Source organism: Haematobia irritans, chromosome 4 (genome assembly GCF_050003625.1).
Source record: "Haematobia irritans isolate KBUSLIRL chromosome 4, ASM5000362v1, whole genome shotgun sequence".
Classification (NCBI taxonomy): domain Eukaryota; kingdom Metazoa; phylum Arthropoda; class Insecta; order Diptera; family Muscidae; genus Haematobia; species Haematobia irritans.
In genome coordinates, this window is record NC_134400.1 from 74,719,042 (window position 1) to 74,741,955 (window position 22,914).

General features: G+C 35.8%; 1 protein-coding gene across 1 annotated transcript in view; it reads left to right on the forward strand.

Moving 5' to 3' along the window:
• Positions 1-22,914, forward strand: part of kug (FAT atypical cadherin kugelei) — a 603,151-nt gene that overhangs the window by 579,597 nt on the left and 640 nt on the right. The window lies entirely within an intron of this gene.

Sequence of the window (22,914 nt, forward strand, 5' to 3'; positions counted from 1 at the left end):
CTATGTGACAAAACCCACATTTAAAAGAGAATTGTGTCTTAAAAGTATCCTTGAATATACTTGAATTCTCGGCTTCATTGGCTCGGAATCAATACCAAAATTTTTAAAATAGAGGCACAATCTTTGGAACCGGGCATGCTATTTTTCAGTGTATAGTGTCCTTTCGTTAGTTTTTATGAAGATCCCTTTATTTACCTTTGTTTGAATATTTTGACTTACTCGTCCTACACTCAAAAAAAGTGAACTCTCTATTTCACTAAAGCCAATTGAACTTCATTTTAGTTCATAGAAATATTATGTTTGGAGAAAGTTTTCTTTACTCTAATACTTTTTTGTGTACGTTAGTTAAATTAACTAAACCCGAGGAAAAAAATATAATCAAATGAAGCATAAAGATTAACTAAATTCGTGTCTTCCACAAAATAGTTCAGAATTTCTTTAAATTTGTAAATTTTACCAAAAATGCGTCCATCGTGAACTTCGTATGTCACTAAAGACATTCTTGCAATTTTGAACTCCAAGTTTTTTCTTCAAACTACAAAATTTTCTTTAACAAGTGAAAAAACTTAGTTATGTCTAATAAATTTTCTTGTATTTGTCGAAAAATATTTACTTATTTTTATGACATCGGCGTGATGCCAACGTTTGTAATACTGTTTAGTTAAAATTTTCTACAAATATTCAAAATTTTCTAAAATTAACCTAAAGTTTTCTTCCTGCTGGGTTCACTGTTTTTTCAGTGTACGTTCCGATTTGTTTTGACGAAACAAAAAAAGTGCCCGTAATGCGAAAATGATAAACAAAACTCATGCTTTTTTTAAATGTCTTTTCTCTTGGTTCCGAATGAATTTTCTCTCCGAATACTCATTTTAATCTTTTTACTTAAACATATACAATTTTTGGCGGTCTTATATCACAACATATATATGTTTACTCCAAATTTGTAAATTTATACTTGTTTATATTCACACATAGTATTTTTCCAATCTTTAATGGAATTTTCTTTGTCTTTACATATATTTTTAAGGCGACAATTGGTTACTTTCATTATTTTACTTCCAGCATACACTTTATGTCTCTCTTTCTAAACACATATATGTTTATAGTCTATTTCTAAATTAATATATGTTTGCATCCAAGCATATTATATTTACAAACATTTTATATCCCAAACATAATATGTTCTAACATATTAACATATATGTCCCAAACATATTATGCTAGTTTATGAACATTATATGCTTGCACTTAAAAATATTGTGTTTAAAAATTTGAGTTCCAAACATATAATTTTTACACCCAAACATATGAAAAACAGTCTTTTTCGTCCGTGTACGTGAGATCAATTTACATTACAATTTACAATATATGATAGATAATATTTGTATACCAATGACAGATGTTTATTGGTTGCAATTATGTGGTCAAACTACAGAACCTAATTCAATATATACTTGCCAGAAATTTCTTCCTTAATCCTCTAGATATAAATACAGATCGACTTAGACCTGTCCTGCATGCTTAATACAATAAAAAAGCTCGCTTGCCGTAAAAAGTATTTGTGTTTGTTGGTGTATGAAGCCTGCAATTTTTATGGAAACTTTTGTAATATTCCTTTTTTATAAATCGGTGCGATACTTACCTGAAGGCAACTTCTTTTCTATGGGATAAACTTTATTCAATGTATTGCGGACAATTATCAAGTAAATGCTGTTCCCCGTTTTGCAAATTTTGTAGCGTCATATCATTTACCATGTCGATGTTGATATAAATATTTATTTGTTGCAACAACTACCTTACGCCCGTCCTATAATTGAACTAAGATTCTATTAGTATACTTAACTTTTGGTTGTACCAACCATTTGTTGATTCCCATGATGTAGGTCTCACTATGCTGGTGGTTAGCTCAACAATTTTATGCATCATAAAACCAAATTTATCGGCATTGGTTATTGTAACCAATTGAATGGTTATGGGAATTTAGTTTTGATCATGTGAACTTTTTTATGGTCGTGTTGGATGTATAATGGGGAAAATAATCAAAACATTGTTCTTGTAACAAAAAATAAGTTACTGACATCATTTCCTCATTGTAATGATCGAATTGCAACCAACCATTTCTCTGGGTGTACGTAAAGGAATACAACATACTTCCACATCGAAACTTCGCAATGATCTACGAGACGTAGACCATTATTTTGATGCAAATATCTAGATTTTGATGTAAGTCGCTATTTTATTCAATATCAAATTTGTTGTCCCAAATATTGTGTAATTCTTGGGAAATTGGTAAAATTTAATTCTCAAATATTTTGGAATTAGATTAACTTGTATCAATATACATATATTTAAATAAAATTAAATATAATATATAACTGGGAAGGAATTTATTTTAAATTCGGCCATAAGTATTAATAAAGTTGGGTAACACAACCGTATGATGAAGGTGGTCATAACCGATGTCATCGGCAGACCCAACCAACACATATGTGGTATTAGTTGTGTCGAATGAATCAGTCTGGTGACACAACTGCCAACTGATAGTAGCTGCAACTGCCAAAAGGAGGTTGGCAATAAATTCGGTTGTCACAACCTATCTGTATTCTCTCCACACAGAAAACAGTTTGGTTGAAATTCCATTATAGCTGCAAAATATTCGTTCTTATAACACATTTCCAATTGAGTCCCTAAATATTCGGTATTTGCAATAAGTATATTTTTTCTTAGAAAGAATGAAAGTGCTTTGTACGGAAAGATAGTTCCGAGTCAAAGTATATAGTTGTGTCAACCAACACTATTGGTCTACAATAAATCATTTCCCTAATGATTATCACAACTGGCATGAAGTAGTTATTTAAAACCAATATTCGGTAATGAGCACCGACTATTGATGATGGAAATAGAATTTATAAGAAATCTTTAACATTCGGTTATGAAGCCTGAATATTATTTGAAAATGTATCAAATGTCAAAAGTATTCACCAATTAAATTGAAAATTTTATTTTAATTTTGAAGAACATTATATATTTGTTCGGAAATAAGGAAATTGAATGGAAAACAAACACAAATGGTAAGACAGTTTGAGCAAACAATTTTCCTTAATATTGTCATTCAATATATCTGTATTTTACTAGTTCCGGGGAATGTGCCCAAAACTCATACGTAATAAATAAGGAATACAACATTGTGCACCACCAGGAACAAAAGTTTTACAATAATTCTACAAGTATGCGTAAATGCTTCCACATCGAAACCTCGCAAAATTATATACATATGTGTTTAAATTTTAAAGATATGAGACGTTTTCAACATTAAGGTAACTACTATGTTCGGTTTTCGAGTTGAAAATCACTTTATTTTCGCGATTCTTTTCCTGAATTAATCAATTATACAAATGAAAACAAACATATTCCCGTAAAGTCAGGCCGAAATCTAGAGGAACAAGATATTGGACATCAATTGAGTTAATATATCTGCTTTATATTGAACTGTAAAGTAACCGCGAAAATTTCATCTCGAAAAGCGAACATAGTACTTACATTTAGTTGGTATTCTTCTTTGAAAATATCTAGATTTTGATGAAAGTCCCTATTTTATTCAATAGCAAAAATTAATACTCAAATATTTTGTACTTAGAATAACATGTACCAATTTACATATATTTAAATAAACTTAAATATAATGTATAACTGGAAGGAATTGATTTTAAATTCGGCTATGAGTATTATTAATGTTGGGCAACACAACCGAATGATGAAGGTAGCCATAGCCGATGTAGTCGGCAGACCCAACCAACACATATGTCATATTAGTTGTGTTGAGCGAATTAGTCGGGTGGCACAACTGCCAACTGATAGTAGCTGCAACTGCCAAAAGGAGGTTGGCAATTCAAAGTTAGCTGTGATTCAATCCGCGTTGCTCGATCAGTCTACAATCAATGCTGTATGCTACACGAGCTTCATCTTAAACCATCGTGGATACTTGAATATTTAAAGGAATCGTTTATTTTGATTGATACTAATGTATTGTATTTATAAATATAATATTTTTATTTAATTTCTAACAGGCTAACATTAAATATATTAAAATAAAATAAAACAAGTATATACGGCCGAAAGTTCGGCCAGGCCGAAGCTTATGTACCCTCCATCATGGATTGCGTAGAAACTTCTTCTAAACACTGCCATCCAGAAACGAATTACTTAAGTTGCGGTAACGCTTGCCGATGGTAAGGTATCTTAAAACCTCCTAACACCATCTTCTAAATTGTATGTAAGTCCATACGTGGTATATATTAAATCAAAAACGATCGATCCAATACGTATATAATTCAGTTTGACAAAGTAGACATAAAATTTTGACAAAATTTTCTACAGAAATAAAATTTTAACAAAATTTTCTATAAAAATAAAAATTTTGACAATATTTGCTATAGAAAGAAAATTTTAACAAAAATTTCTACAGAAATAAAATTGTAACAAAATTTTCTATAGAAATAAACTTTTGACAAAATTTTCTATAGAAATAAAATCTTGGTAGATTATTTTTGGCTCGAGTGGCAACCATGATTATGAACCGAATAAAATTTGAACAAAATTTTCTATAGAAATAATATTTTGACAATGATGAAAATTTTATTATGAACCGAATAAAATTTTAGCAAAATTTTATCTAGAAATAAAATTTTGACAAAATTTTCTATAGCAATAAAATTTTGGTAGATTATTTTTGGCTCTAGTGGCAACCATGATTATGAACCGATATGGACCAATTTTTGTGTGATTGGACCAATTTTGGTATGGTTGTTAGAGACGTTCCTAATTTGAACTAGATCGGATGAATTTTGCTCCTCCAGGAGGCTCCGGAGGTCAAATCTGGAGAACGTTTTATATGGGGGCTATTTATAATTATGAACCGATATGGACCAATTCTGGCACGGTTGTTAAAGATCATATACTAACACCATGTTCCAAATTACAACCGGATTTGGTGAAATTTGCTTCTCTTGGAGACTTCGCAAGCCAAATCTGGGGATCGGTTTATATGGGGGCTATACATAATTATGAACCGATGTGGACCAATTTTTACATGGTTGTTAGAGACCATATACCAATATCATGTACCAAATTTCAGGCGGATCGGATGAAATTTGCTTCTCTTTGAGGCTCCGCAACCCAATCTGGGGATCGGTTTATATGGGCGCTATATATAATTATGGACCAATGTGAACCGATTTTTGCACGGTTGTTCGAGACCATGTACCAATACCATGTACCAAATTTCAGCCGGATCGAATGCAATTTGCTTCTCTTTGAGGCTTCGCAAGCCAAATCTGGAGATCGGTTTATATGGGGTCTATATAATTATGGACCGATGTGGACCAATTTTTGCATGGTTGTTAGAGACCATATACCAACATCATGTACCAAATTTCAGCCAGATCGGATGAAATTTGCTTCTCTTTGAGGCTCCGCAAGCCAAATCTGGGGATCGGTTTATATGGGGGCTATATATAATTATGGACCGATGTGGACCAATTTTTGCATGATTGTTAGAGACCATATACCAACACCATGTACCAAATTTCAGGCGGATCGAATGAAATATGTTTCTCTTAGAGGCTCCACAAGCCAAATCTGGGGATCGGTTTATATGGGGGCTATATATAATTATGGACCGATATGGACCAATTTTGGCACGGTTGTTAGAGGCCATATACCAACACCATGTACCAAATTTCAGCCGGATCGGATGAATTTTGCTTCTCTTTTAGGCTCCGCAAGCCAAATCTGGGGATCGGTTTATATGGGGGCTATATATAATTATGGACCGATGTGGACCAATTTTTGCATGGTTGTTAGAGACCATATACCAACACCATATACCAAATTTCAGCCGGATCGGATGAAATATGCTTCTGTTAGAGGCACCACAAGTAAAATCTGAGGGTCCTTTTATATGGGGGCTATACGTAAAAGTGGACCGATATGGCCCATTTTCAATACCATCAGACCTACATCGATAACAACTACTTGTGCCAAGTTTCAAGTCGATAGCTTGTTTCGTTCGGAAGTTAGCGTTATTTCAACAGACGGACTGACGGACGGACGGACATGCTTAGATCGACTCAGAATTTCACCACGACCCAGAATATATATACTTTATGGGGTCTTAGAGCAATATTTCGATGTGTTACAAACGGAATGACAAAGTTAATATACCCCCATCCTATGGTATAAAAAATTGCGGAAACAACATTAATTTGCAATTCGGTTGTGGGTGCTATTTAGGTTGGGTGATACAACCGAATGAGGAAGGGAGTAACGACCAATTCCATAGGTTGATACAACCAATTCCATATTGAGTATTAGTTGCATCTCCCATAATTCGATTGAGTCGAGCGAATTAGTCGGGTGACACAACTGCCAACAGATAGTTGCTACAACTGCCAAAATGAGGTTGGCAATAAATGCGGTTATCACAACCAATCTGTATTCTCTGTGTAGTTGATTACTTTTTCTTCGCATCATGACAGCTCATACAGTAGTCATTATACTTCGCACCAATAGTTTTTGCAAATTCGCCTATCAGACAGCGACCCGTTATAGCAGATATCAGGAGTGAAATCTGACGTCTTGAGAACACTACACATAAAAAATTATCACCAACATTTTTTCAATTGAACACTTAATTGAATTTGGAAACGGATTCAATTAATATGTTAATTGATTCAATTAATTATTTAATCAAATCCGAATAAAACCCAATTAAAAAAATGATTGATATTTGTTACGTTTCCAATTAAAATATTAATTGATTCAATCAATTTGTTAATCAATTCGGAAATAATTTTCAATTACAAACGTGATTGAAATTTTTTCCGTTTCCAATTAAACATGTGATTGATCTAATCACTTTTGTGATTGAAATTGAATAATTTTGAGCAATGGAAAGAGCGAAAAGAGAACAAGAGAATGTGTATTTATTCAACATTGTGTGATGGAGAGATCAGTCTGTAGAAGTAACTTGTAACGAACGGTTGGGTTTTTGTTTTTCGCGTAAATTGAAAAACATGATTTGCGACATTCTGTCTGCTGCATTGAAAATGTGTACATAAATATTTTGAACGCAACAACAAAAAAAAAAGGTTGAAATAAATAAAGTGTACAACAACACATGGCCACGTGGTAAAGGTTTGAAAAAATATATGAGAGAACACATTTGAAATACCAGTGTTTGTGTTTTGTGGTATTGTAAAAATGGAAAACAATCTACGTTTATTGAAGGTAAGAAATTGTGAAATGTGAATACCGTTTTCCATTGAAACCTGTTTACATTAAACGGACTAAAATAATATATTTTTTATTCATTTCTTTTAGTAACAAATTTTATTTCGTGAAATTGACCAATCAATCTCATCAACTCCATCATTTTATCAAATATGTAAGAATATGTTTGCAACAAAAAAGTGGGTACCGTATTGATCTTTTAAAATTATAATTTTTTTCACTCCTAGTTTTCTAAAAACCAAGAGCGGTATGGGTTTGTTGGAAGATTCACCTTGAATTTGCGAAGTGGCGTTGGCATTAAATTGTATTTTTGTTTTACCTGCCTTTTTCAGTTTGAACCCAAGTACAGGGCAGTATATCTGATATATAAACTAATGAGCTGAATTATGTAATGGTAAAAAAGTTCTTTCTTTTGGATTTAAAAATATGAAAAATATCCGAAAATAATAGAAATATGTATTTCCCATTTATATATTTTTTCTATTTTTAGAATTTGCAAAGTATCATCAATATAATACCAAATATCCCATTATTATACCCACCACCATAGAATGGTGACGGGGGTATAATAAGTTTGTCATTCTGTTTGTAACACTTCGAAATATCGATTTCCGACTATATAAAGTATATATATTCTTGATCAGGGAGAAATTCTAAGACGATATAACGATGTCCGTCTGTCTGTCTGTCTGTTGTAATCACGCTACAGTCTTCAATAATAAAGCAATCGTGCTGAAATTTTGCACAAACTCGTCTTTTGTCTGCAGGCAGGTCAAGTTCGAAGATGGGCTATATCGGTCCAGGTTTTGATATAGTCCCCATATAAACCGACCACCCGATTTGGGGTCTTGGGCTTATAGAAATCGCAGTTTTTATCCAATATGCCTGAAATTTGAAATCTAGAAGTACTTTATTACCATAAAGAGGTGTGCCCAAAATGGTGATTATCGGTCCATGTTTTGGTATAGCCCCCATATAGACCGATCTCCCGATTTTACTTCTTGGGCTTATAGAAACCGCAGTTTTTATTCAATTTACCTGAAATTGGAAATCTAGAGGTATTGTAGGACCACAAATACGTGTGCCAAAAATTGTGAGTATCGGTCCCTATTTTGGTATAGACCCCATATAAACCGATCTCCCGATTTTACTTCTTGGGCTTATAGAAACCGCAGTGTTTATTCAATATACCTGAAATTGGAAATCTAGAGGTATTGTAGGACCACAAATATGTGTGCCAAAATTTTTGAGTATCGGTCCATGTTTTGGTATGGTCCCCATATAAAACGACCTCCCGATTTAACTCCTCGGGTTTCTAGAAGCCGTAGTTTTTATCCGATTTGCCTGAAATTGTAAATATTCTGGTATTTTAAGCTCACAAAAACGTGTATCGGATTAAGTTTTTATCGGTCCATTTAATAATGCCTCCATATAGACCGATTTCACTTCTTGAGGTTATAGAAGGCGCACTGATCATGAAAATTGCTTGAAACTCAATGTAAAATTTTCACATTTTACTTTTCGGGTGAAAATCTACAGATTTAAGATTTCAAATCAAGACGTTATTTTATAATTTTCGTGCACACTTACAAGAGATGTTAATGATTCCTCTAAAACTCAAACAAAAATCGTTCTTATAAATCAAGAATCTGATATAGTCTTCATAGGTAAAAATCTTTAGATTTATCTTCTGGTTGAACTGCTTGATCTGTCCTCAAACCCCCCTGAAATTTCAAACGAAACCCTAATATTTGATTCATGGTGGTGGGTATTTAAGATTCGGCCCGGCCGAACTTACTGCTGTATATACTTGTTTTTGTCTACGATTGGTTCAAATTTTAATAGACGATTTCAATATGCGAAAATTTTGGAAAGGAATTGTTACTAAAATTAAATTACCGAGCTCCTTAATACACCTTTTTATGCTAAAAGACTACAACTGCAAAAGAAGATTATAAATCTGCAACCTGGAACTAAGAATTGAACTTGATATTCTATGCAGGTAATGTTTAACAAAATTAAATTCGAATTATTCTGTTTATTTCAGAAAAACTAATTTAGCTTACAGGCTGCTGATTTATTGGAAATCTAGGCGCATCTACATATTAGAAGGACCATGCTAACATGGTTATTATTATAAGGAAGATAATGATTTATATAATTTATGTAATTGTATTTGTAAGTTATGTTAGAACAAACCACAAATGACAAGAACCAAATTTATTTGTCTATTGCGTAATTCAAAAAATAATAAAATATTAAATATGTTTTATAAGAAACACATATTTTCTTTTATTTCAAATAAAATTAAATACGATTTTGGGGTCGCAATATATAAATTTTTTGATTGAAATTTATAGCCAATTTCAATTAATTATGTAATTGAATGAATCAAATAGTTGATTGTTTTTTGTCGCGAAATTAATTAAAATTTTAGTTGATTCAATTAAAACTGCACAGAAAAAAAATTTCACGAAAAATTTTCCAATTAAAATTTTAATTGAGTTTTAAAAAATATTCAATTAAAAATTTAATTGAATCAACAAATTTTTTAATTGAAACAAAAATCAATCACAAAAATTAATAGTATCAATTAATTTTTTAATTGGATCAATTAATTTTTTAATTGATACTATCATTTCTGTGATTGAAGACATTTCAATTAAAAAATTAATTGGATCAATTAATTTCGTGATTGAATCAGAAAAATTTTTTTTTGTGTGTGTGATTGAATTTTATGTTAAAAATCAATCACGTTTTTAATTGATTCAATCACACAATTAATTCATTCCGTGGCAAAAGTCAATTAAATTTTTAATTGAAAATCGTGTTGGTTTTCAATCAAAATGGGTGATTGATACTATCATTTTCGTGATTGAAGACATTTCAATTAAAAAAATGATTGAATCTGCGATTTTCGTGATTGAAATAAAAAAAAAATTTTTTGTGTGTAGCATATCCAAGCATATTTGCTTGGTGTCGTTACAACCATTCAATTCTCCTGATGTGACGGTGGTTGAAAATTTGGATGGTTCTACGGTTCCTCCAGATAAATCTTCACCATTGTAAGGCCGCTTGTGCTGCCTTAAAAGTTCTCCTGATGAAAGTAGACATAGATATAGTTCTTATTCAAGAATAAGCACTGTGAATTAAGCACTCCAGGTTTCAAACTTTTGCATAATACCGGTAGAGATAAAAATCGAGCATGTATAAGTGCTAAGAACGAACTAAACTTGTTTCTACTTCCTTCATTAAGCAATGCAGACAATGTCGTAGCCAGTCTAGAGATATCCAAATGCAAATACTGGGTATCTTCGGTCTACATGGGACATGATAGGGAGATGCCTCCATGTGCCGTTAAGACCTTAGTTGAGGAGTCACTGAAAACAAAGACAAAACTCATTATGGGATGCGATGCAAATACACATCATATTATTTGGGGAAGTAGTGATACTAATGCAAGGGGAGAGTCGCTAATAGTGTTTATTTTGCGTAGTATCCTGGTAGCTTGCAATAACGGCGATGCAAAGAGGCAAGAGGTTTTGGACGTCACTTGGCCTCTCCGGAACTGAATTATAAGATATCTGAGTGGCAAGTTTTGAGGGAACATAGCTTCTCAGATCATCGCTACATCAGTTTCAGACCATATATCCGCCAAATGTGAGGAAAGCTGATTGGAATAGGTATAGGGAATCGTTCAATATGATGATACCGGCAATACCAGAGACAGATATGAGCACTGTGCAAGATATCGAACACGCAGTGGAAAGGATTACTAAGGCCTTCAACATCTCACTGAAAGCTGCATGCCCTAGAGGGAAGCCAAGGGAGAAAAATCGACCACCATGGTGGTCTACGGAGTTAAGTAATATGAGGAAATCCTGCAGGAAGCTCTTTAACAACGCAAAGGCCACCAGAGCTCCTTAGGATTGGGACGCTTACAAGAAGAATCTGAAAGGATACAAGCGAGAACTGAGAAAGGCTCAGCATCACTCTTGGAATGTTTACTGCAGCAGTATTGAGAATACGTCAGAGGCTTCCAGACTACGGAAGGTACTAGCATCCACTAACTCCGCTCCAGGTTTCATTAAAACATCGGAGGGCAATTGGACAACGTCCAGTGAGAAGACGCTGGAGGTACTATTGGACACACATTTTTCTGGAAAAAAGACGGTTGGACCCTGTTCTGGCGGTGCTACAGTGGCTCAGCTTTGGGTCATTCACATCCCCTGGACCTGATGGAATTACTCCAGCGGAGTTACAAGCAGTGACTGACAGAATTATTCTCCTCATTCCTACTTAAGACTCTGAAGAGGATGATAGATATTTATCTTAGAACTAGCATCGATTCAAGTTTGTTCTCGAAAGGACAGCATGCATACTCGAATGGCAGGTCTACTGTCAAAGAATACACAATCGCGGCGTTTCTAGACATCGAAGGGGCGTTCAATACTGTCCATCCGAGCTCGATATTAAATGGACTGACAACTCTGAATGTTGGTCCATGTATACTTAGGCTGTTAGACGAACTTCTAATAAAGAGACGTATTTCAGCCACACTAGGACAAGCAAACATACAAAGGTATGTGAACAGAGGCACTCCCCAAGGAGGAGTTCTATCACCTCTTCTTTGGAATGTTGCTATAAATAGCCTTCAGGTTACCCTAGAAAAAGAAAGGATAAAAGTGTTGGCATACGCAGATGATGTGGCTCTGGCAGTCAGGGGAAAATTCCCATCCACAATCAGAGATATTATTCAGCGGGCCCTCCGAATGACTGAGAAATGGGCGAAAGACAATGGTCTTGGGGTAAATCCTGCAAAGACAGAACTAGTCATGTACTGCAAAGATCGCAAAACTGCCACGGTTTGGCCCATATCCTTAGGGGGTATTGAAATTCCCTTTAGTGAGTGTGCAAAATACCTTGGCGTTATTTTGGACAGGAAGCTGAACTTTAAACTTAATATTGAAGAATGGGCGAGGAAAGCAACGGTAGGAAAAAAGTGGGGACTAAAACCAAAAATTGTGCATTGGGTATACACGACAGTGGTTAGATCTATAATGCTATATGGTATTGTAGTCTGTTGGCCGGCTCTTCACCAGCCGACAAGTTTAGACAAAGTTCAGCGTATGGCGTGCTTGTGTATCTCAGGTGCATTCAGCAAGACAGGAACAAATTCCCTTAATGTCATGCTGCATCTATTGTCTTTAGACATTTTGGCCAAACAGTCAGCTGCAACAGCGGCTGTGCGGTTGCGCGAGCTATCGCTGTGGTCGGAAAAAATGTACGGTCACAGTTTGGTCCTCAAAATAATGCTAGATGTGCCTAACGTAGTGGATTACACTTTGGCGAGTCCACTTTTCGACAAAAAGTTTGAGACTCTAATCCCCAACAGTGAGGCGTGGTGCACACAGACCCCGGGTAATAAAGAATATATAGATTTCTACACTGATGGCTCCAAATTGGATGGACAAGTGGGGTTCGGAGTATATTCTAATGATCTGGAACTTCGAATAGCGAAAAGATTACCTAATCACTGTATTGTTTTTCAGGCTGAAATATTAGCAATAAGAGAGGTTGCGAATTGGCTGAGAAGTAATGTTCCAAAAAAATTGGGCATTAATATATACTCAGACAGTCAACCTGCAATAAAATCCTTGGACTCGGTGTTCCTCAACTCGAAAACGGCCATCGACTGCCGCAAATCTCTCAACGAGGTGGCTGAGCAGTACAGTATTCACCTAATACGGGTGCCATAGAAACATACCGGGGAACTGTCAAGCAGATGAGTTAGCAAGGCTAGGAACTACCTTACATATTCCAGGGGAACTAGAATCTGCTGGTATGTCTCTGGCCGTCATGATGGCAAATGTTCGATGGGAGAGGTTAAACTTGAACCGCTTGAACCAGATATGCTAGTGTTCTCAACACGTCAGATATCACTTCTGATATTTGCTATAACGGGTCGCTGCCTGATAGGCGAATTTGCGAAATCTATTGATGTATAATGACTATTGTATGAGCTGTCATGATGCGGAGGAAAAGGAATCAATTAAACACCTCTTGTGTGAGTGTCCTGCATTTTGTGTAAGGCGTAAGCAAATTTTAGGGGCATATAGCTTTAGATTACTGGGGGACCTAGAAAACGTTAACTTAAGCAGTCTGTTAATGTATTTGGAACAATCTGGTTGGTTCAACAAAAGAAAATATAGGGAAGGTTCAGTGGTTAAAACGAGAAGTGCCCATATGTAATAGGTACTTTTAGTTAAATGGGGTATCACAATGGACTGAATAGTCTAAGTGAGCCTGAAACTTAATCGGGCTGCCACTTTAACCTAAACTAAACTAGTATAGCGCCCATAAGACAGATCTCCCGATTTAACTTCATGGGTTTTTAGAATCCGTAATTTTTATCAGATTTGCCTGAAATTGTATATATGCTCGTATTTTAAAGGGTGATACGTTCAAAATTTGGTCAATATAGACTTGACGTATTTCTTTCAATTTTGCATTTAAAAACCTGAACACCCCTCATTTTGAAGGTGTGTGTATGTAGAATGTTGCTCCTATTTTGATTTTGGAATTCACTCTTCAGTTGTCAAAATGCCGTCCAAGTAAGAAGAGCAGCGTATCAAAATTTTGCTCGCGCATCCGAGCTACTCGCACGCAAAGCTGGTAAAATCGCTAAAAGTTGCCAAATCAACCGTTACAAATGTAATTAAAGTGTTTGGGGAACGTTTGTCGACAGCCAGGAAGTCTGTATCGGGGGGAAACCGGAAGCCGCTCTCTCTCCGAGATGCCGCAAATAATCTGGGTGTATCGTCTACAACCGTGCATCGAGCCAAAAAACGAGCCGGACTATCGACGTACAAGAAGGTAGTGACTCCAAATCGCGATGATAAACAAAATACGACGGTCAAAGCGCGATCCCGGAGGCTGTACACGACGATGCTGACGAAGTTTGACTGCGTGGTAATGGACGACGAAACCTACGTCAAAGCCGACTACAAGCAGCTTCCGGGACAGGAGTTTTATACGGCAAAAGGAAAGGGAAAGGTAGCAGATATTTTCAAGCACATAAAACTGTCAAAGTTGGCAAAGAAATATCTGGTTTGGCAAGCCATCTGTACCTGTGGCTTGAAAAGCAGCATTTTCGTAGCTTCCGGGACTGTCAACCAAGAAATTTACGTGTAGAAATTTACGAATAAACGTCTGCTGCCTTTCCTGAAGAAACACGGTTGTTCCGTACTGTTTTGGCCGGATTTGGCATCTTGCCATTACGGTAAAAAGGCCATGGAGTGGTACGCCGCCAACAACGTGCAGGTGGTTCCCAAGGACAAGAACCCTCCCAACACGCCAGAGCTCCGCCCAATTGAGAAATACTGGGCTATTGTCAAGCGGAACCTAAAGAAGACCAAAAAACTGCTAAGGACGAGCAGCAGTTTAAGGCAAACTGGCTTTCTGCGGCGAAGAAGGTGGACAAGGTGGCTGTACAAAATCTGATGGCAGGTGTCAAGCGTGAGGCCCGGCAATTCGGATTTGGAAAAGCGAAAGCCTAACTGAATATTTTTCCTGAATTTTATACTAATTGAACTTGAAAAAGAAATTTAATTTGATTTTTTAAATAAACGATTTCACCGATTTACACTCGTTTTCCCTTGACCAAATTTTGACCGTATCACCCTTTAGACCACAAAAACATGTATAGGATTTAGTTTTTATCGGTCCAGTTGGTAAGGCCTCCACTACTTGAGGGTACAGAAAGTGTACTGATCATGAAAATTGCTAGATACTGAACGTAAAATTTCCAGATTTTACTTCTCGTAATCATTTAAATAATGGGGGTGAAAATCTACAGATTTAAGATTTCAAATCATCATATTCTTGCACACTTACAAGAGATGATTCCTCTAAAACTCAAACAAAAATGGTTCTTATAAATCCAGAATTTGATATACGCTTCATAGGTAAAATCTTTAAATTTATCTTCGGGAAGTGTACTCGTTGATTCATGATGGTGGGCATTTAAGAGTCGGCCCGATCGAACTTACTGCTGTATATACTTGTTCTGTAATATAAACAATGCAGAAAAAATTATTCGATTTTATGAATTTTTTTAATTTTACCTTTCGCCTGGACGGAGAATTGTCCGCGGTCCATGCAATTTGTAAGCCAACACACTGTCGCCTGAGCTATGTAGCTGTTATTGTCATCAATAGACAATTATCCATATAAGTTAAATCAACTTTATTTAACAGAAACATACATTTAGTGGGGCACCGTGGGGCAGTGCTTGATACGTCCGCCATGCATACCAAGGGTCGTGGGTTCCGATGCCTGCTTTTTTACATATATTCCAGATATGTTCGGAAGATTTCGAAAAGGTGTTCAACATTACATACTACTACATTAAATTTTTACTATGAAACTGTAAAATGTGTCTTATTAAAGTCAGAAATGAACAGTACTTGTTAGAAACGAAATGGACTAAAAATTTTGTAACAACCGAATTTTTTTGGTGATAAGAAAAACTGAAACAAACGAAAAACATTTTCGGTACACGTTTTCCAAACGTTGTTTTTTGCGTGTACTTCCACTATTATTATTTGTTTCTTGAATTTGTGCAAACCGTGATCGCAACGCTGCATTTTCTTCATGCAGTTCACTGAAAAAAATATTTACGTGATGTTAAAGATTACGCAACCTAAATTTTAGGATGCGCAATTTACAAAATATAAAGGAAAAATTTCTTTCAAATAATGCAATTTTAATTAAAATAAATTTTAGAATCTTTACTTCAAAAATTTTTGTTTCATTAAATTTAGGACACAAATTGTCGTCCGTCCTCTAAGGTCGCATGTCTTTGAACTAAGACAATTTTTCCTTAAAGTAAAGAAACACATTTTTGATTTAAAGAAATTGTTCTTAAATTAGCTGGAATATTGAATCTTTGAATTTAAGATAAAAACGCTTCAAATATAGGCTAAGACTTATTTTGAGGATTTAGCATCTTTAGTTTAACGTTTTTTTTTTGGAATCAAGAAAACATTATTTACTTTGAGGTATCCGTTATAATTTGGATTTTGACATGTATTTGTTTGTACGTGAATAGCTGTATTAATATACCGCGAAAAGAGAAACAAAATTCGATAACTGAGATATGTATCCTAATTTTAATATTATTGATCCTAGATTTAAGGCCATATAGGTCGCTACAAATGTCTTTATATTAAAGAAGCCGCATCTTTGGCTCGGAATCAATACCAAACAAATTATGGGAAGGTCAAAATCTTTTAATTCAAGTAAACTTTTTTGAGTGTTGGCTGCAAATATTCTCCAGCGCTTTTATTCTTTCCTGGAGTTCAATATTGATTTGCTCCAATTCTTTGAGTTTTAAAACTCTGAAAAGGCTTAGGCTATTTCTTGCCGTAACGATTGATGGAGTTTCTTCCATTTTTAAAGATAACCCACAGTTCGTTTATTGTAGCGTATAACTAGCCGTTCCATTGTATAATGCGACAATATCACGAGCTTGGCAGCGATGTTCTGTCCATTATCTGCACGCAGAGAAAAAACATGATTGTCACGATCATATTCAAAGAGCAAAATAAAATGATAGGAGCTATTTTTGCGGCGACCATGTAACATTTTCATCTGCAACCATGTTGACTTAGTGAATATAGTTCTAAGAAAAATAAAATTGTCCTCATCTTTGAATCAAAAGATAATGGTCACGATCAAAAATGTTATGATATTCGTCAAAAATATTTTTCTTCCAATTAAAAAAACATGGTCACAACCACAACCTAGCATTCCCGCCTTGCATACACAAGGTCGTGGGTTCGATTCCTGCTTCGACCGAACACCACAAGGTTTTCAGCGGTGGATTATCCTACTTCAGTAATGCTGGTGACATTTCTGAGGGTTAGAAAGCTTCTCTAAGTGGTTTCACTGCAATGTGGAACGCCGTTCGGACTCGGCTATAAAAAGGAGGTCCCTTGTCTTTGAGCTTAACATAGAATCGGGCAGCACTCAGTTATAAGAGAGAAGTTCAACAATGTGGTATCATAATGGACTGAATAGTCTAAGTGAGCCTGATACATCGGGCTGCCACCTAACCTAACCTTTCCCTGCAAAAAAGTTAAAAAAACTAAATGGTCACAAAAACAACGTACCTGGTCTGTATGGCCATGTAATGGTTCTAGACATGTCTATACGTAACCTATAAAAATACTTTCTCCTTGCAAAAAAGTCAAAAAAATATTTTTTGAATGGTCAGATACATGATTTTCCCGACCTTTTAATGGTCTCAAATTCTATCATTTAAATAATAGAACATGGTTGCGGCATTTTAGAACCATTTAAATGCTTATTGTCGGCATATATTTTTCTCTGCTTGCGACAACTACATGCTCTAGATAAGCATTAAATGGATGCGGCAACCATGTTTTTTCTGTGCGTGTGGGTTACTAGAAACTTTTTTCTGCTTTTGCTGAATTGATTCTTCTGCCTCAGTTTGTTTATCGGTTTTGTTTACAGTTTTCTACAGTAAATATTGGCTATGAATTTTACTTGTACATTTGTTATTGTTGTTATTTGTTGTTGTGGTGTTTTGTTTTTTTTTTTTTGATCTGCCAGTATTTAATATAGCAGCACCGTTGTTTTAAGTGCAGTCAGCAAAATCGAGTGTAGGTTCACCGCTGAACTGATTTTCTTACGAATTAAAAAAACATTGTTTGATACCCGATACGGATTTAAACACGTCTCTGCGCTTTGGATGCTACAGCTAGACTTGAAAATTTTTTGATAAAAAAGGCGGCCTTAGAAATCCGGGTAGAGTAAATGAAGTGTATAATTGAACTGTATTGTCTAAATGAGCACTGGCTGTCACTATAATATATCACATAATGTGGGCTGCGTGCGTTAACCATGAAAAAATGGTCCATAATTATACATACACAGAAAAAAATATCACCAAAATATTTCCAATTAAAAAGTCAATTGAAGTTGAAAATTTTTTCAATTAATAAATTAATTGATACAATTAACTTTTTAATCATGATAGAAACATTAAGTTAATTAAGTCAATGATTGACAATTTTAAAATTTGTAATTAAAAAATTAATTGATACAATTAACTTTTTAATCTAATTCGGAAGACTAATTAAAAATGTATTTCAAACAATCATATGTTAATCCAAATAAAAACTCTAAGCCAATTCAGAAAGTAATTAAAAATAGTTACCTTTTTTAATTAATAAATTAGTTGAGTTTTGCAATCAACATCAATTAAATTTTTAATTGAATCAATTAAAAAATTAATTGAAATTTGCTGAAAAAATCAATTAATTTTTTAATCAAGAATTTTTTCTATGCCCAATTAAAACTGTGATTGGTACTATCATTTTCGTGATTGAAGACATTTCAATTAAAAAAATTAATTGGATCAATTAATTTGGTGATTGAATCAGAAAAAAATTTTTTTGTGTGTAGCTTCTATGTAAACCTATCTCCAGATTTGAGCTCCAGAACCTCTTGGAGTAGAAAATTTCTTCCGATCCAATTCTCAAATTTGTCCGTATTTACTTATACATATTATTACAATTCGAACCATTGAATGGCCGATCTACAAAATCCTATACCAATATTTTATCGGTGACTAATTCAAATTGCCATATTTATATACTAACTTCAAGCAGAGCAGGAATATGATCACCCCAAACATTTCCTTGTAGTTAAAATAAAGAACATCTTTGGGAGGACATTTCTGAAAGATTTTAAATGTTGTAAAAAATTTGAAGAAATATTTCTTTCCGGTGATAATTTTTTGTGCAATAGGTATAATACTTCACTGTCACGTCTTTTCATAGGGTTGCAGCGAATATGTTACATGGTCACCATACAAAAATAACATTTTGCTCTTGAAACATGTTTGAGGTTCTCATATCCCTTCTCTGGGTGAATATGTGGTAGTTGTATCGGTGCCAGTCTACGCGTTTAGTAAAGTAGTTAGTTTTAATAAAATGAAATAAAACCCCAATTCATAAGGATTTACTTTCATCAATGAATTAGGATGTTCTTTCATAATTAAATAACATCATAAACTTTATTATGAAAACGCGACAATATCCCACATATCGTTGTTTTTGTATTCAGTATTGTAAGATTAGATTAAAGTGGCAGCCCGATTAATTTTCAGGCTCACTTAGACTATTCAGTCCATTGTGATACCACATTTAACTAAAAGTACCTATTGCATATGGGCACTTCTAGTTTTAACCACTGAACCTTTTCTATTATTTTCTTTTGTTGAACCAACCAGATTGTTCCAAAAACATTAACAGACTGCTTAAGTTAACGTTTTCCAGGTCCGCCGGTAATCTAAGGCTATATATCCGTAAAGTTCGCTTACGCCTTACACAAAATGCAGAACACTCACACAAGAGGTGTTTAATTGATTACTTTTCCTTCGCATCATGACAGCTCATACAGTAGTCATTATACTTCGCACCAATAGTTTTTGCAAATTCGCCTATCAGACAGCGACCCGTTATAGCAGATATCAGGAGTGAAATCTGACGTCTTGAGAACACTAGCATATCTAGTGTGCGGTTCAAGTTTAAATGGGACCATATTTGCTTGGTGTCGTTACAACCATTGCAATTCTCCCATCGAACATTTGCCATCATGACAGCCTTCTCACGCAGTAAGAGCTTGCAGGTAGCCAGAGACATACCAACAGATTCTAGTTCCCCTGGAATATGCTTCGCAGTTCCCCGGTATGCTCCTATGGCCAGGCACCCATAGTAGGTGAATGTTGTACTGCTCAGCAATCTCGTTGAGAGATTTGCGGCAGTCGATGGCCGTTTTCGAGTTAAGGAACACAGAGTCCAAGGACTTTATTGCAGGTTGACTGTCTGAGTATATATTAATGCCAAAATTTTTTGAAACATTACTTCTCAGCCAATTCACCACCTCTCTTATTGCAAATATTTCAGCCTGAAAAACACTACAGTGATTATGTAATCTTTTCGCTATTCGAAGATCCAGATTTGTAGAATATACTCCGAAACCCACTTGTCCATCCAATCTGGAGCTATCAGTGTAGAAATCTATATATCTTTTATTCCCCGGAGTCTGTGTACACCACGCCTCACTGTTGGTTTCAAACTTTCGAGCTCGGATGGACGTTATTGAATGCCCCTTCGATGTCTAGAAGCGCCACGATTGTGTATTCATTGATCGATAGTGAGCTTTCCATAAAGCTTACTAGTTCATGCAATGCGGTCTCAGTAGACCTGCCCTTCGAGTATGCATGCTGTCGTTTCGAGAGCAAACTAGTTATAAGATAAATATCTATCATCCTCTCCAGAGTCTTAAGTAGGAATGAGCATAAGCTGAATGGTCGGAAATCCTTCGTACTCGAGTGAGAGGCTTTAGGTATGAAAACGACTTTTGTTTCCCTCCAATTTTCTGGAATATATGCTAAGTTTATACATCCTTTATATATCACCTTCAACCAAGGGATAATTCTTTTAGTCATTGCTTGTAACTCCGCCAGAGTAATTCCATCAGGTCCGGGGGATTTGAATGGTCCAAAGCTATTTAAAGCCCATTTTATTCTGGATTCCGATACAATTTCCTCGATAGGAAATGACCGCTGAGCCACTGTGGCACCGCCAGAACATGGTTAACCGTCTGAATTCCTTGTAAATGTGTGTCCAATAGTACCTCCAGTGTCTCCTCACTGGAGGTTGTCCAATTGCCCTCCGATGTTTTAATGAAACCTGGAGTAGTTAGCGGATGCTAGTACCTTCCGTAGTCTGGAAGCCTCGGACTATATACTGCTATAGTAATCGTTCCAAAAGTTAAGTTGAGCCCTTCTAAGTTCTCGTTTATGTCCTCTCAGATTCATCTTGTAAGTGTCCCAATCCTCCGGAGCTCTTGAGGACTTTGCTTTGTTAAAGAGCTTCCTGCAGGATTTTCTCATATTACTTAACTTCCTAGACCACCAAAAACTCGACCGCCATTTTTCCCCCTTGGCTCTCCTCTAGGGCATGTAGCTTCCAGTGAGATGTTGAAGGCCTTAGTAGTCCGCTGCACTGCGTATTCGATATCTTGCACAGTGCTCATATTTGTGTATGGTATTTCCGGTATCATTATATTGAACGATTCCCTATACCTATTCCAATCAGCTTTCCTAACATTTGGCGGAAATGTGGTCTTTGAGGTACAAACAGCCAATCTAAAACTGATGTAGCGATGGTCTGAGAAGCTATGTTCCCTCAAAACTTGCCACTCAGATATCTTATAATTCAGTTCCGGAGAGGCCAATGTGACGTCCAAAACCGCTTGCCTATTTTTGACGACGAAGGTTGGTGCATCTGCCTTATTACAAACTACCAGGTTGGTACACAAATTAAACTCTATTAGCGACTCTCCCCTTGCATTAGTATCACTACTTCCCCAAATACTATGATGTGCATTTGCATCGCATTCCATCCGCAACTAAGGTCTTAACGGCACACGGAGGCATCTCCCTATCATGTCCATGTAGACTGAAGGTACCCAATTTTTGCATTTGGATATATTGGGTACCACAACAGTGTCTGTAATGCTCAATGAAGGAAGAATAAATAAGTTTAGTTAGTTTTTGGTAATTATACATGCTCGATTTATATCTTTACCGGTATTAAAGTTTGAAACTCGGAGTGCTTAATTCACAGATCTTATTCTTATATACAGATGGTTCTTGGATAAGAACTATGTCTATGTCTCCTTTAATCAGGAGAACTTTTAAGGCAGCACAAGCAGCTTTATAATGGTGAAGATTTATCTGGAGGAACCGTAGAACCATCCAAATTTTCAACCACCGTCACATCAGCCTTCCTCTTCACAGATCTCGGTGACTCTCGCAACAATCCGCGGTTCAGCTTTGGTGAGGTTTGAGCCTGTAGACTTCCCGCATACGATGTTCGTCAATGTCGGCAGTTTTTATGTCTCCTTCGGCATCGCAAGGAGATTTTTTCACTTCTGACTCTACCGGAGGCTTGTCCGTTTCGGAATCCTTTGGCTGATCGCTTTTGTTTACCTTCATATGGATATCATGAAAGCCATAACTTACACGTCCCTGGGTCTGGGCTAGATGTGGTAGCGACTCAATGTTCAACATACGATCTTTGATCACGTTTAGAGGATGCCAGCTCATCCGGTGATCGCTTCCTTTTTCCAGCTTCAAGAATTCCTTGAGCCCATTTTAAGGAATCGCTTTGCTTAGCCGACAACGTTCTTGGGTCGACAGATCCTAATTTTTTTAGGATAAACAAAGCATTTCTGCGTTCTTTGAATCTCTTTCGTGAGGGACTACCTCCTTTTTATGTCGTTACCTTAGAAAAGGACGACTTGCCAAAGTGTCGCCACCTGTCGACCCGTCTACAGGTCGACTAATTGGGCCTGACTCTTGGTCACTGCCCAAATTTATAACTTCAGTCGATACTCGTCCACTGGGCCCTGAAGTTAGCAACCCAATGGATGACTTTGGCTTAAGTTTCCATCACACGTGAAATTCGTAATAAGTACTTATTACGATGAAATAATCCGCTATTAAAAAAACACGTCCATTCA